The sequence below is a fragment of the Microcebus murinus genome, chromosome X (assembly GCF_040939455.1).
Source record: "Microcebus murinus isolate Inina chromosome X, M.murinus_Inina_mat1.0, whole genome shotgun sequence".
Taxonomy (NCBI): domain Eukaryota; kingdom Metazoa; phylum Chordata; class Mammalia; order Primates; family Cheirogaleidae; genus Microcebus; species Microcebus murinus.
In genome coordinates, this window is record NC_134136.1 from 72,705,219 (window position 1) to 72,721,458 (window position 16,240).

Genomic DNA, 16,240 nt, shown 5'->3' on the forward strand with positions numbered 1-16,240 from the left:
TAACCCACACTCTTTTCTTCTGGGCTCCTGAGATAATGTGAAGGAAGGAGTTTTATCATCAGTGCTCAGATCTGACCCAGTCTTCATCCCTAATCTATGGCTAACTATGGACCTGAGGGTCTGGCCTCCAACCAAGCAGGATCCCACCACTCTCCCTTGTTGCACACCTGGCTCTTCCCTTCCTTCCCTCCCCCATCAAAGAACTCAGAGACTTTGCACAACATCAACTTTTCATAACTTGATTTTATTTTTATCATTATCCTGAGTGTATCCTGTTGGTATGATTCATTCTTTGCATGGTTGGCCATTTATCAGATGCCAGGCCTCTGGATACACAGTAGATAATTATAAGGACTCTGGCCTGTGCTCTACAGTCACTGGCTGCATGGGTGGGTCTTTATTTGCAGAAGTCATCTTCTCCAGGATCTTTTGTTCTGGGGCTAGCCGAACCCGTCTCTTATTTTGATTTGGTTTCTTATTTTGATTCCTTCTCTGTTGATTCTGTCTCTTATTTTGATTCTGTCTCTTAGTTTGACTCCATTTCTTATTTAGCTTATGGTAATAAACACATATTGTTGATCTTGCTTTTTTAAGCTTTTTTGAATGGTTGGTAGATGTTTGAGATTTTTTAATTGAACTCCCCTGAAGGGAACTTTTTGCCATCATTTTTGCCTTTGGGACCTGTAAGGGCAACAGGGTGAGCCCAGAAGGGCATTAGTTTGGAGAAATATGAGGACTACATGGGAAGAAGGTCTTTATGAAAAGGGCTTTGGGCTGATGAGGGGTTTTCTGTCAGGCAAGGACAAGGTAGAAGTCTTGGGGGCAAAGTCAATGGGGAAGCTTGGTTGGAGTCATCTTACCTCCACACTATCTATGAACCTTGGTTGACAGAGAATCTTTCTCTTCTTCTTCCCTTTGGTCCTCGAGGTCAATTGTACAATAACTGTCCTAGGATTCTGTGGTTTTCTGATCACCTTAGTCATGATAAAGCTATAAACTGGTATACCCTAGAGCCCCTGACCTCCCTCTATATATACCTTCCCCAGAACAATGAGGAGCCACACCCTTTAGTTTGATTGGTCAACAAGGTGTTTCCCTAGCCAATGGTGGCTTGGGAAGCCTTAGACATCACAAAGTACTAATTCAGACATCTCCATAGGGTGGGGAGGTTGCCAGGAGGCAATGATGTGGCTTTTATATCACAAAGCACCACTCCCAAAACCTCCCTAGAGGATATTCTGGGGAGGCAGAGGTGCTCTGGGTGGATAAAGGGGGCTTTTATTTAGCATCCTATAAAGAATCTTCCCAAACTGACTTAGCAGCTCTCTTCTTCTCCCAGGTTCAATTCTAGAGAGTCACATGATAGAGAGAGGGTATTTCCTCCAAGTCATTCCCCATGGATACTTCTATTCCATGGTTCATTCTGTTCTCTACCACCCTTCACCATTCCCTGATATTTTGTACATCTTACCTAAAATCCTTCCAATCTAATGTGGCCATATTTAAGTATTGATGAAGTCTGGATTATCCAAATTATCTCCTATTATAATAGCTGAATTTTTTTAAGAAAGACAAGTACTGTCAAAGATGTAGAGCAACTTGAATTCATATACAATGGTACCATGAACATAAAGTGGTACAATCACTTCAGAAAACTGCGTGGTAGTTTCCTAAAATGTTTAACAAAACTCCTATGGATCCAGCCATGAGCACTTAGATATTTATTCAAGAGAAATGAAAACTTATCTATACAAAAACTTGTATAAAAATGTTCATAGTAGCTTTACTTGTAATAACTAAAAACTGGAAAATGCAAATGAAAATTGCCATCAATAAGTGTTTGGGTGAACAAAGTATGGTATAGTCTTACAAGAGAATTTTATTCAGTAATACAAAGCAATAAAATTTGGTATATGATGGTTAATTTTAGGTGTCAACTTGACTAGATTTAGGAATACCCAGATAGTTAATAAAGCATTACCTTAGGGTGTTTCTATGAAGGTGTTTCCAGAAGCAACTGGTATTTGAATCAGTAGATTGAGTAAGAAAGATCCACCCTAACCCAATGTGGGAGGGCACCAACCAATTGACAGGGGCCCAGATAGAACAAAAAGGTAGAGGAAAGGCAAAATCAATCTCTCTTATGCAACTGCTACAGCCTCCTTTCCCTATCCTTGGATATCAGAACTCCAGGTTCTTCAGCCTTTTGACTCAAGGACTTGCACCAGTGCCCCCCACTCCAGGTTCTCAGGCCTTCAGGCTTGGATTTAGCCATGCTACTGGCTACCTTGGTTCTTTAGCTTGTAGATGGTCTATTTTATGATTTCTATGCCTTAATAATTGAGCCAATTACTCTAATAAAATCTCCCATATATATTTTCTCTCTCCCTTTATATATCTATATCTATATATATAAATATATATATATATAGATAGATAGATAGATAGATAGATAGATATACACACATACACATATTTCTTATTTGGTCTGTTATTCTGGAAAACCCTAATATGTGGTACTTCCAACAACCTTGGTGGATCCAAGAAACAAACAAACCAACAAACAAAAACATGGTGAGTGAAAGAAATCACACACAAAAAAAGAGTACATAATGTATGATTCAATTACATAAAACTTACAAATGCAAACTATATGACAGAAAGCAGACCATTAATTGCCTGAGGTAGGGGTGGCAAAGAGAAAGAAGAGAAATTATATGTGACATTTTAAATACATGCAGTTAGTTATATCAATTATTGCTCAATATTATTAAAACAGCAATAACAAACAAACAAAGGTGGGGCAATAAGAAAGTACTGTAAGGAATAAAGGAGGTGAAAATCCAGCTGACTGCCACTACCTTTCATCTTTACATATGCAAACATTTACAGAAATGTTGCTGCCTAAGGTCAGTGATCTGCAACAAATTACTACCAATTTTCTAGATATTATTCAACATTAAGACAGATTAAATGGTTGAGAAATGCAGAGGCTGCAGCAAAAAACATGCATTTGAGAATATTATAAGTCTACTTACAATAAAAATGGATGGACTTTCCTCCTCTTTTGCCTTCAAAACCTCACAATAATAAATCTTACCATGAAATCTAACACCTATATGAGCCTCAGTTAGCATGGCAGTCTGGCATATGTTGTCCTAAATTTTCACCCCTGGAATAGAGGGGAAGATATAGAAGGGGATGTAAAAGGGCACTGAATGCAATAGGGAATATCAGACCCAGCATAAGATTGGGAAGCCTGGTGACATTTATAGTGCTCGATATCTGGAGCAACTTTTTGAACAATTAGTTAGGCAAAACAAGGGATTGAATGCAGCACTTATTCTGCACTTGCTATTTAACTTTGAATGAGAAAGTCACCTGCTTATAGATGACCATATAATTTATCATACACAATTTGCAAAGACCAGTCCAGCCCTACAGGAAGTTCTCAGACCTGCCTTCCATACCGATCAGGGCAATAGACACTCCTCAAAGTAAAATCATCAAAGAATTCAAGACTAGATCTTGAACTGCATGATGGCTCAAGGAGTAAGACAAAGCAACAGGACTTCACCCAACAATATGAATAGAAATCTTCCTCCAATTTCAAACGTCTAAATAAATGTAAATAGTTTAAACTGTCCTCTGATGAGACATAGACTGGTATAGTGGATAAAAATCTACAAGCCTAGTAGCTTCTGTCTACAGGAAACACATCAAACTCACAAAGATGCCTCCCAGCTGATGATCAAGGGATGGAAAACTCTCATCCAGGCAAGTGGAAGTCAAAAGAAATCAGGGGTAGTTATGCTATTTGCAGACAACATAAGCTTTAAAATAACAAGAGTGAAAAAGGATAAAGATGGCCACTTTATAATGGTGAAAGGGAAGATCCAACAAGAAGATTTAACAATTCTTAATATTTATGCATCCAATGCAGGAGCACCCAATTACATAAAGCAAACCTTGTCTTATCTAAATGGCATGTTAAACAATACTTCCATAGTAGCAGGGGACTTCATCACTCCACTGAATGAACTGGATAGATCCTCCAAACAGAAATTAAGTAAAGAATAAGGGGTTTAAGCAAAGCTCTTGAGCAAAAAGGTCTTACAGATCTCTATATAACATTCAACCCAAATAAAGTTGAATTTACATTCAGCAGCTCATGGATCCTTTTCCAAAATTAATCATAGACTAGGTTGTAAAGCAGATGTCAAAAAATTCAAATGAACAGAAATAATACCATATGTCTTCTGTGATCATAGTGGTATAAAATTAGAGTTCAATTCCTATAGAAACACTCAACTCCTCACAAAGTCATGGAAACTAAACAATCGATTATTGAATCATTGGATCAAGGAGGAAATTAAGAGGGAAATCAAGAGTTTCTTCGGCCAGGTGTGGTGGCTCATGCCTGTAATCCTAGCACTCTGAGAGGCTGAGGCGGGCGGATTGCTCGAGGTCAGGAGTTCAAAACCAGCCTGAGTGAGACCCCGTCTCTACTAAAAATAGAATGAAATTAATTGATCAACTAAAAATATGTATATATAAAATTAGCCGGGCATGGTGGTATATGCCTGTAGTCCCAGCTACTCGGGAGGCTGAGGAAGTAGGATCCCTTGAGCCCAGGAGATTGAGGTTGCTGTGAGCTAGCCTGATGCCACAGCATTCACTCTAGCCTGGGAAACAAAGTGAGACTCTGTCTCAAAAAAAAGTAAAAAATAATAAATAAAATAAAAGAGTTTCTTCGAACAAAATGATAATGGAGCCACATGTTACCAAAACCTGTGGGATACAGCAAAAGCATAACTGAGAGGAAAAATAATAGCAATAAACTTCACATCCAAAAAAATAAAAGAAGGTTAGATAGCAACAACCTAATGAAGAGACAAGAAATTGGAAAACGAAGAGCTAACAAATTTCAATCCTAACAGAAGAAATATAACTAACTTCAAAGCAGAACTAAATAAAATGGAGAATGAGAGAATTATACAGAAGATCAAAAAACCAGAAGCTGGTTTTTCAAAAAGAAAAACAAAATGTATAGCCCTCTGGCTAGACCGACAAGAACTCAAAGGGAAAGGACTCAAATAAACTCAATAAGAGATGAAAAAGGAGAGATCACAACAGACATCACAGAAATACAAAACATTATGTTTGACTACTATAGAAATCTATATACCCCAAAAACTACAGAATGAAGATGAAATGGAAAAATTCCTGGATTCATACAACCTCCCTAAGTTCACCCAGGAGGTAACAGAATTCCTGAATAGACCAATTTCAAGTGCAGAAATTGGAGCAGTAATTAACAACCTCCCCAAACGGAAAAATCCCGGACCAGATGGCTAAATTTCAGAGTTATACCAAACATACAAAGATGAACTCATATCTATACTACCTATACTAGAAGTTATTCCACAACACTGAGAAGGATGGTATCCTTCCAACTCATTCTACAAAGCCAATATTACCTTGATACCAAAGTCAGGAAAGTAAGTTAAAAAAAAAAATACAGACCAATATCCCTCATGAATATAGATGCAAAAATCCTCAACAAAATTCTAGCAAACAGAATTCAGCAGCACATCAAAAAAAAAAATAATTCAACATGACCAGGTGGGCTTTATTCCAGAGATGCAAGTATGTTTCAACATACACAAGTCTATAAATGCAATTCACTTCATAAATAAAATCAAGAAAAAGACCATATGATTCTGTCAGTAAATGCAGAAAAAGCATTGAGGTTTTGATTTGCATTTCCCTGCTGATTAGGGATGTTGAGCATTTTTTCATATGTTTGTTAGCCATTACTCTGTCTTCTTTTGAAAAGTTTCTGTTCATGTCCTTTGCCCACTTTTCGATTGGGTTGTTTGATTTTTCTTGCTGATTTTTGTGAGTTCTAAGTAGATTCTAATTATCAGCCCCTTATCAGATGTGTAGGATGTGAAAATTTTCTGCCATTCTGTGGGTTCTCTGTTAGCTCTCCTGACAGTTTCTTTGGCTGTGCAGAAGCTTTTTAATTTGATCAGGTCCCATTTGTTTACTTTTGTTGCTGCTGTGATTGCCTCTGGGGTATTCTTCATAAATTATTTGCCTAGGCCAGTGTCTAGAAGAGTATTTCCAATGTTTTCCTCTAGAATCTAATAGTTTCACACCTAAGGTTCAAGTCTGTTACCTACTGTGAGTTTATTTTTGTGAGAGGTGAAAGGTGTGGGTCTTGTTTCAGTCTTCTACATGTGGCTATCTAGTTTTCCCAACATCATTTATTGAAAAAGGATTCTTTATCCTATTGCATGTTTGTGTCTGCTTTGTCGATGATTAGTTGGCTATATGAGGATGGTTTTATATCTGGGTTCTCTGTTCTGTGCCACTGGTCAATGTCCCTGTTCTCGTGCCAGTCCCAAGCTGCTTTAATTACTATAGCCTTGTAGTATAGTTTGAAGTCTGGTAAATTTATACCTACCATTTTGTTTTTATTGCCTAGGATTGATTTTGCTATATGGGTAATTTTTTGGTTCCATATGAAGTGTAAAATTATTTTTTCTATATCTGTGAAAAATGATGATATTTTAATAGGGATTATATTGACTCTGTAGATCACTTTGGGTAGTATAGACATTTTAACAATGTTGATTCTGCTGACCCACAAGCATGATATGGTCTTCCACCTGTTTACATCCTCTGCTATTTCCTTCTTCAGTGTTTCGTTGTTCTCCTTGTAGAGGTCTTTTACCTCCTTAGTTAAATATATTCCTAGGTACTTTCTTTTCTTTGTTGCTATTTTGAAGAGAATTGAGTCTTTGATTTGGTTCTTACTTTGACTGTTGTTGGCATTTATGAATGCCTCTGATTTCTGTGTATTGATTTTGTATCCTGAGACCTTACTGGATTCATTTATCAGTTCAAGGAGTCTTTTGGTTAAATCTTTGGTGTTTTCTAGGTATAATATCATATCATCAGCAAAGAGTGAGTGTTTGATCTCTTCTGCTCCCATTTGGATGCCCTTAATTCTGCTCTCTTGTCTGATTGCTGTAGGAAAGACTTCCAGCATTTTTAAAGACAGGTGTCTAAAACTTGGCCATTCCTCATCCTTAGATTGTATTAGTTCTAGGTGGGGGTAAGCAATCTATGATGTTGGATGTATTGCTCCTCAAAAGATATATTTAATATCTTTTCATTTTCTTCTATTGGTTATGATATCAAAGTATATGTTCTTTTACTATTAATATTTCCTCCCTCATACTATGCAGTACTCAGCACTTACATGAATAACAGTGATGACCAGGATGTTCTCAGAATAGCCATGGTCAATATAAATGTTAAAGAAGATTTTTGTCTGGTTGCCTTTGCAGAAAATCTATGTTTAGAGCACTGCAGTTATCCATGTCAGATCAGCATTGAATCTATTCAGTGCAAAGAATGGCAAAATCATTTCTTGAGTGAGTCTCAAATATAATACAGTTTCAGTGGGGCATTTTCATTTATTGATATGACATTAGGTAAAACTGAATACTGAATAAAATAGAACAGTATTAATAAACTGTAGAGTATTCTGTCCTCTGATTTATTTAGGGCTCTTGGGAGAGGGGCTTGTTACCAAAGGGCAATTACATGAGACACCTTTGCTAGGAATGACTGAAGTCTCCTTCAAATTATTAAACATTCTTAAACATTTTAATTCCTTAAGAAGAATCTCTGAGGAAGATAAGCTCCAAAATGGTGTTTATCTATTTTCTCAGCACAGCCTAGTATACCCATTTGACAGTTGTCTGAGAGACAGTGCAGAAAGAAAATTGTGATGGTGGTCTTAAATTAATAGCAATCTTAAATTAATAGTAAAAAAAAAAGTAACATTTTGGACGGTCGTAGATAAACAAAACTGAAGGATTTGGAGAAATGAAATTTGTATATATAGAGAAAAGGAACATAATGAATATATAATTACTAAAAAGCATCTTCTCTCTTTTCTTCTGAGGATAAAAAGCAATATCACCAAAATTTAATCTCTGGTCAAGCATTAGCAAGAGGACACGATCTAACTTCACACTATACCAACTACTCTCTCTTGCTCCTTTGTTTCTACTCTATGACAAATTATTTCCTTACTTTGAAAGGATCTTTAAAATGTCTTCAGTAATTCTGTAATTCTTTCCAATTGTAGTCTGAACAACCAGTATCATGAATTCCTTTTTAAATCTTAACTTCTTGGAAACAAAGAACATTCCAATAAACTGACATTGCTTGCATCATTTATTTAATGCCCATTCCCTTATAAAAGTCTCAAAATGCAGCACTCAGAAATGCAGCTGCCCTTGTTTGCAGTGACTTTCCCACAGATCCGATAAATGTCACTTATGCTTTCATTAAGAAAACATTACCCCCCACTACCCTGGATTTTTAGATATTTACTCACTGATAACAGGGACACATATGCCTCACTTGGAGTAGATGTGTTGGTTCCTCAAAGGCTTTTCAAAAATCAATAGTGCACAGTTTTATCCATGAAATCATAGAGAAATTATGCTACTTTGAAATTTCAAAGTGTTTTCGTCTATGTTTCTGATGGATCTTCAGTTGTCAGAAGGCTCTTCAATGGCCCCCTTGTAGCCATGTGTAGTAAAGGACCTGTAAATAGCCATGAGAATAACAGAGAATTTAAGAAGTTATTAAGTCAACCTTTGAGATTTATTTAGATTTTCCTATATCACTTTAGGTTTTGGTAACACTCCCCTGTATTTAGGTTGGAAAAAAATCAATAATGTCAGCCTACTAAATCTTCCAAAATCATCAGGGAAACCGTCTCAATAAAGAAGGGCTTTCTGAGTTATTCCTTCCCCTCCCCTACTATTCACATTTCAGCTACTTTTCTAAAAGCGTCTTTGAAATCACATATCCTTTTGGTCAGTGCTAGAAGAAGAGGGCTTTCTGACTACGAAGCCAGCTCCTTCTTAGCAACAGATGACACACACGCACCCGGAATATCTACAAGCTTTGTCTGTGCTTTCTGTGTGTCTCTTGTATGATCAGTGACAATTTGCTTAGTTTCCCCTCACCTGCTTCCTAGCTAGTAATTACCCAAAGATAGAATATTTGTGTAACCCTGACTTACAGCATTAGAATAGGATGTAATTGTACCCAGTGTAATTGGCTTCAGTGGCAGAGCCCCATTAACCTGGCACAGCTGTTTTTAAAGCAGCCTGTGACCTAGCTCATTAACATTTATCTTCAATAATAAGAAAAGTTATGACCTTTGCTGTACCTGTCTTAATGTATTTATGTGGACATGTCATCTAGGATATCAAAACATACAGTGTCATGGAAATCCAGAGGCAAGCCAACTTTCTATATTCATTGGATCAAAGTAACTGAAAATTGAGTTCCAAATGTGATGCAAATGAAGGACACAATCCACACTTAAAGAGGATCCTGAGAGGTCCAGTGCAGGAAAACCCTTTTGCTGGAGAGTTACCCTCATCCCCAGGGACCCTTCCTCTTCAACAACACAGTCACTCAGTTCCTGAATGCTGAGCTCTGTGCCTGGAGGAGGGGCACGGGAAGATTCCCCAGTACACATGTATTCCTACAGTATAATAGCTACAAGAACAAAGCAGGGAGTTTATCTTTTTTTCCCAGCACAGCCTGGTATACCCCTTTGACAGTTGTCTGAGAGACAGTGCAGAAAGAAAATTGTGACGGGTTCAAATCTCAGGTTGGGTCTGAAAAGGCCAGGTAAATATAAGAATGGTGCTTATCCACTCTGGGCTCAGTTCATGCATGTGTAACTTCAGAATGTTGGCTTAAGTGATATCTAGGATTATTTCAAAGTAAAGATTTCAAAACAGCAAAATAGATGTCATATTTTACTTTTGAAAATATCTGAATGGTCTCCCATCCAAGTACTAACCAAGCCTGACCCTGCTTAGCTTCCAAGATCAGACGAGATCTGGCACGTTCAGGGTGATGTAGCTGTGGGAGAACCTATTTGCTCTCTACACTTCTGATAAAGGTCTAATAACAAGAATCTATCTAGAACATAAAAGAATTAACAAGAAAAAAATTAAACAACCCCGTCTAGAAATGGGCAATGGAAATGAACAGAAACTTCTCCAAAGAAGACAAAATAAAGGCCTGCAAACATATAAAAAATGCTCAACATCTCTAATCATTAGAAAATTGCAAATCAAAACTACAATGAGATACCACCTAACCCCTGTGAGAATGGCCTGTATCAAGAAATCCCAAAACAACAAATGCTGGTGAGGATGTGGAGAGACAGGAACACTCTTACACTGCTGGTAGGACTGAAAATTAGTGCAACCTTTGTGGAAAAAAATTTAGAGATACCTCAAACAGCTAAAAATAGAATACCATTCCACCCAGCAATAGCATTGTTGGGCATCTGCCCAAAAGAGCATAAGACATTCTATTACAAAGACATCTGCACCCGTATGTTTATGGCAGCACAATTCACTATTGCAAGGTCATGGAAACAACCCAAGTGCCCGTCAACTCATGAGTGGATAATTAAAATTTGATATATGCTCACAATGGAATATTACTCAATTCTAAGAAATGACAGTGAGCTAGCACCATTTATGCTATCCTGGATTAAGCTTAAGCCTGTTATCCAAAGTAAGGCAGCACAAGATCTGGAAAATGGGCTCCACATCTACTTGCCATCAAATTGTACTGAGTGATTAAAACTATGGTGCTCAAATGGTGGTAGTGTTCACCAGGGATTTGGGGGTGGGGGAAGACCTACATCTTAGGGATTTGGCGAGCATTGTTGGGGGAGGGGAATACCTCTAACCTTTCTTAGGGGGAAGCAAAGATATACAATGTAACCAAAATGTCAAAAAAAAAAAAAAAACACAAAACATTTATCAGGTGGTGGGCAGGTGGGAGGGGGAGGAGGGGAAGGGTATATACTTACATAATGCGTGTGGTGCGCACCACCTGGCTGTTGGACAAGCTTGAAGCTCTGGCAGAGGGAAAGGGGTAGAAGGGGCAATATATGTAACCCTAACAATATTTGTACCCCCATAATATGATGAAATAAAAGGGAAAAGAAAAAAATAAAATATCTGAATGCAATTATATTGTATCACATCAATTCTCCCTTTTATTCAGAGACAAGACCCCAAGAGACCTGTGTCTGATAAAGGCAACCCAAGAATATTTTGCTAATTAAAAGAAAAAAAAAGTTTGTGTGTTGAGAGCTTTAGAATGTGCTAGAACAACAGAAAGTTCTTTACCTGATAATTTGATTTTATGTTAGTGTTATGTTTTAACTCGTCCAGGCTATGGTACTTAGTTATTTAAACCACTAATCTACATGTTTCTGTGAGTATTTAGTAGGTGTAGTAAACATCTACAATCAGTTGACTTTAAGAAAAGGAAATTACCCTTGATGAGCTGGGTAGGCCTCATATAATCAATGGAAAAGCTTCAAGAGCAATATTGAAGTTTCCCCGAAGAAGAAATTCTGCTTGTGGACAACAGCCTCAGCTCCTTCCCAAGTTTCCAGACAGCCTTCCCTATGTATTTCTGACTTGCCTAATCATACAACGCAATTGCACAAGCCAATTTTATGTGTATATGTTTGTGTGTGTGTGTGTGTGTGTGTGTGTGTGTGTGTATCATCCTACTCTTGTGGGTTGATTGTATCTGAAGAAGATATGCTGAAGTCCTGATGTTCAGAACCAGAAGCTGTGAATATGACCTCATTTGGAAATAGAGTTTTGCAGATTTAATCAAGTTAATATTAGGTTATGGTGGATTAGGGTGGATCCTAAATCTATTGACTGATACTGTCCTTATGAGCAGAGGGAGATTTTAAGACACATAAGAAACACAAGTAAGAGACCCATGTGAAGAGAAAACAGAAGCAGAGATCAGAGTTTTGCTACAGGAAGTCAAGGAATACCCATGACTGTCAGCAACCACCAGAAGCTGGAAGAGCCAAGAAAGGATTCTTCCCTAGAGCTTTCAGAGGAAACATGGCCTTGCTGATAGCTTTGTTTTTGGACTTCTAGTCTCAAGAATGATGGGTGAATAAATTTCTGTTGTTTCAAGACATCTAGTTTATGGTAATTTGTTATAACAACCTTAGGAAACTACTTATCCTATATACCTACTTATCCTACTGGTTGTTTCTTTGGTAAAACCCTGACTAATGAAATGTTCTTTTGGTGAAAATACATCATCGTAAAGGAAATAACAGGACTGGTTTTCTCAGGCAATCTCTATAACTACTTTTCCACAAATGGTACTACTTCTGAGAAATATTAGCAGAAAAAAATTATGGTTCAATAAATGTGGAAAATACTTGTAACAAAGTAACACAGTCTTTTTATTGAAGATCTTCTCAGACTCTTTTATATGAAAACATATGTCATTTTTCTTAAAGGGATCTGTAGAATGCAGTATTTTCCAAAATTATATAAACTTTACTTCAGGTTATATTTACTTATATTTACTTCAGGCTCTCAACTTAGCCTGGCAACAGCATAACATTCACCCTTTTGGGTTTGGAAATAATGGGCTTTGATGATAATACTATATTTACTGCCTTCCATTTGATGATATCAGCTGACAATTAAATTAAAATTATTTTAAACCATCATTGTCAACCCAAATGGAAGTTGAATAAAATAAACACTGAGCACCACACACCATTTCCTTAATTTATTGTTATAATTTTATTATTAATAACTTTGCACTGTCTTTAGGCGTGTCCCTGACTGAGTGGGTGTGGGGCTCAGTAGAGGAACCAGGCATCCTCCTGTGACCATACTTCAAGCTTAATACTATAAGACTATAGTAACCAAAACAGCATGTTACTGGCACAAAAACAGAGACCTTTGGGACAGGACTGAGAATCAAGATATAAAACCAGCCTCATATTGTCATCTAATCTTTGACAAAGCAGACAAAAGTATACATTTGGGAAAATAATCTCTATTCAATAAATGATGCTGGGAAAACTGGATATCCACATGCAGAAGATTGAAACTGGATCCCCACCTTTCACCTCTCACAAAAATCAACTCATAATGGATAACAGATTTAAACCTAAGACATGAAACCTTAAAAATTCCAGAAGGAATTGGTGGGAAAACTTATAGACATTGGCCTAGGCGAAGAATTTATGAAGAAGACCCCCAAAGCAATCACAGCAGCAAATAAATAAATGGAACCTAATTGAATTAAAAATCTTCTGCACAGCCCAGGAAACTATCAATAGAGTGAAAAGACAACCTACAGAATGGGAGAAAATATTTGCTTTCTACACATCCTATAAAGGGATGTTCACAAAAATCTATACAGAAATTAAGAAAATCAACAAGAAAAAATCAAACAACCCCATCAATTAATGGGCAAAGGACATGAACCCAAACTTTTCCAAAGAAGACAGAATAATAGCCAGCAAACATATAAAAAAGTGCTCAACATCTCTAATCATTAGAGACATGCAAATCAAAACTACAATGAGACATCATCTAATTCCAGTGAAAATAGCCTTTATCAAAAAGTTCCAAAACAACAAATGCTAGCATGGATGTGGAGAGGTTGGAACACTCTTATAGTACTGGTGGGACTGCAAATTAGTACAACCCCTGTGGAAAGTAATTTAGAGATACCTCAAAGAACTAAAAGTAAAAATACCATTTGATCCAGCAATCCCACTACTAGGCATCTACACAAAGGAACAAGAGACATTCTATAATAAAGACATCAACACTTGAATGTTTATAGCAGCACAATTCACAATTGAAAAGATGTGGAAACAACCCAAGTGCCCATCAACACATGAGTGGATTAATACGATTGTGGTATATGTACACCATGGAATCCTACTCAACAACAAAAAACAGTGCTGAACTAGCAACTCTTGTCTTATCCTGGATAGAGCTTGAGTCCATCCTTCGAAGTCAGATATCACAAGAATGGAAAAACAAGCACCACATGTATTCACCATCAAATTGGTACTAACTGATCAACACTAAGGTGCTCACATGGTAGTTATATTCACTGGGTGCTGATCAGGTCGTGGGGGGGCATAAAATCACAACTAATAAAGACAGAACACACTGTATGGGGAAAGGGCACACGTTTAGCCCTGGCTTGGGTGAGGAAAAGGCATTAGATGTAACCACAATGTTTGTACCCTGATAACATTCTGAAATTAATAAAAAAGGTAAAAGGGAGTTTTTCTTAAAACAACATTATTATATTCTCTAAGTGCTAGTTTTCTTTGTTTATATATTTTGAATATGGAGAATCGATACTGTCCATTAAAGTTCCCCTGTAAATTAAAAAAATAATAATAACTTAGCTGCTTAGCAAAAATAACATAAAACCATGTGTCTCAAATGCAAGGTTTAGATTTATATACCAATACTTTCTATTTAAAAAGTTTCAAGAGTTATATCAAGTCATCAATTTCAAGATCTATTCTTTGTTTTTTCAATAAAATAGATAATTTGACAAATGACCCAGTGTTTCTGCAATAATATAAAATATTTAACAAAAATGAAGCAAAATTGCTTAGGCAGTGATTACTGCTAAATAATTTAGAGTTAAATATGTGGAAATAGTGATTAATGAAATACACAATTTTAAAGCAAGGCATTCCTAGATACAAATTTGGTACTTTCTCTTCCTAAATTCCAGTTGTAAACTATCTAACAACTCAGTTTTCCTGAGAAATCTGGCTATAAATTCCCTATGGCCATTTTGTTGTATTTAAACTCTGGGTTATGTCACTACAGTATTATTTGCATAACAGTTGCAGACCTGAGTTTCCCTGCTATGTTCTGTAGAATTGCAAAAGTTACAGGGTGGGATGAAGTTGGGTGTAAAGAAGGTAAGCACCTTATCACACTCCCCTACTGCCAACAATCACAAGAGTCCCTCTCTTATCTTTTCAATATATTAGAATCTTGAGTAAGATTCCAGTGGAAAATAAGGTGCTACTGCTTAAAAAAAAATAAAAGGCTAAGCTGTCTGACTTCTCATTGCCTGTTTATACCTTATAAAAGTGATGGCACTGTGTGTCTTTTCAGCACTTAACTTTCTCTTTCTTTCCCATAGCTTCTTGTGAACCCCACTGAGCTTTCTAATTTTTAACATCCAATCTTTTGTCTTTTCTCCTTCATACCTAGTTGAGAAGGAATATAAACAAAGGGAATTCACTACCTTCACCTATGAGATGTCCCACCAACTGTGTGACTATGACTGTACTTTTGTAATCAGTGTTTCCTTGACACTTTAAGTATCTAAATAAATGGAGAGAAAAGAGAACTAATATTTATAAAAGTGTCTACTGTATGATTTTACATGGTATTTATTCTCACAATGTAAAGCACTTCATATACATTCTCTCTTGTACACATACCACCTTACTCCCCCTTCCAATAGGTGTACTAAAGAAACTATGACTTTTTCTTTGCTTCTTAGAATGTTGAAAATAACTGTGTCACTGATTATATTAATTCAGCAAAATTTTACAGTACTTTCTTCACATATATTCCATACTGCCTGTATAGAAACAGCCTTAATAAGGAATGAAGCAGCAGGCAGGACTACACTCATGTCTCCCTGAACATAGCTAAGCCAATTACAAAAATATTCTGCCATCCAGAATTTCACCGACCACATCACATTGTGGTGTATGGTTATTTGTTTAGAATAGCATCATAAGAAGGAGACAGCATTTCTCCCAATACGATTGCTTTCTTCACTAAAAGAACATTTACTTTGAATAATTTTAAATATTGTGCATTCATGCTCACAACTTTTCCCTGGCAACTGCATTATTTTTCATGGCCAGGAAAATGTGAGTTTATAGGATGAAAAATGCAAGATGGTAAAAAGGTGTTTTTTAAACATAGTTTTCAGAGAACTGTATTTTCCATTTTTTAAACAGAAATCCCATTTCCATGATGCATAATAATGCTACCAATATTTTTTTTATCTCAGACATTTCAAGAACAGAACTGAAAATTATGATTCTAAAATTAAAAATAAAATATTGCTTTACCTGTAAAATACATGAAAAGCCAATATAAACTGTGAGTATATGTTTTTCTGCATAGAAAACTGCATAATGAGATCCTAAAACATAAATTACATGTTTTAGGTGATATTGACAACCTGAGCCACAATCAAGGTACATGATGTGTCTTTACATATTATTTATGACTATTAGTTGAAAGCTTAACATTTG

The 16,240-nt window shown here is 36.5% G+C and overlaps 1 long non-coding RNA gene across 1 annotated transcript; it reads right to left on the reverse strand.

The window, feature by feature from the left end:
* Positions 1 to 225: 225 nt before the first annotated feature.
* LOC105861464 (uncharacterized) lies at positions 226 to 1,084 on the reverse strand. Its single transcript, XR_012916032.1, has 2 exons — positions 861 to 1,084; positions 226 to 681 (listed from the first exon to the last, which is right to left on the reverse strand). It is a non-coding gene; the product is annotated as an uncharacterized LOC105861464 (long non-coding RNA).
* Between the last annotated feature and the right edge of the window lie 15,156 nt (positions 1,085 to 16,240).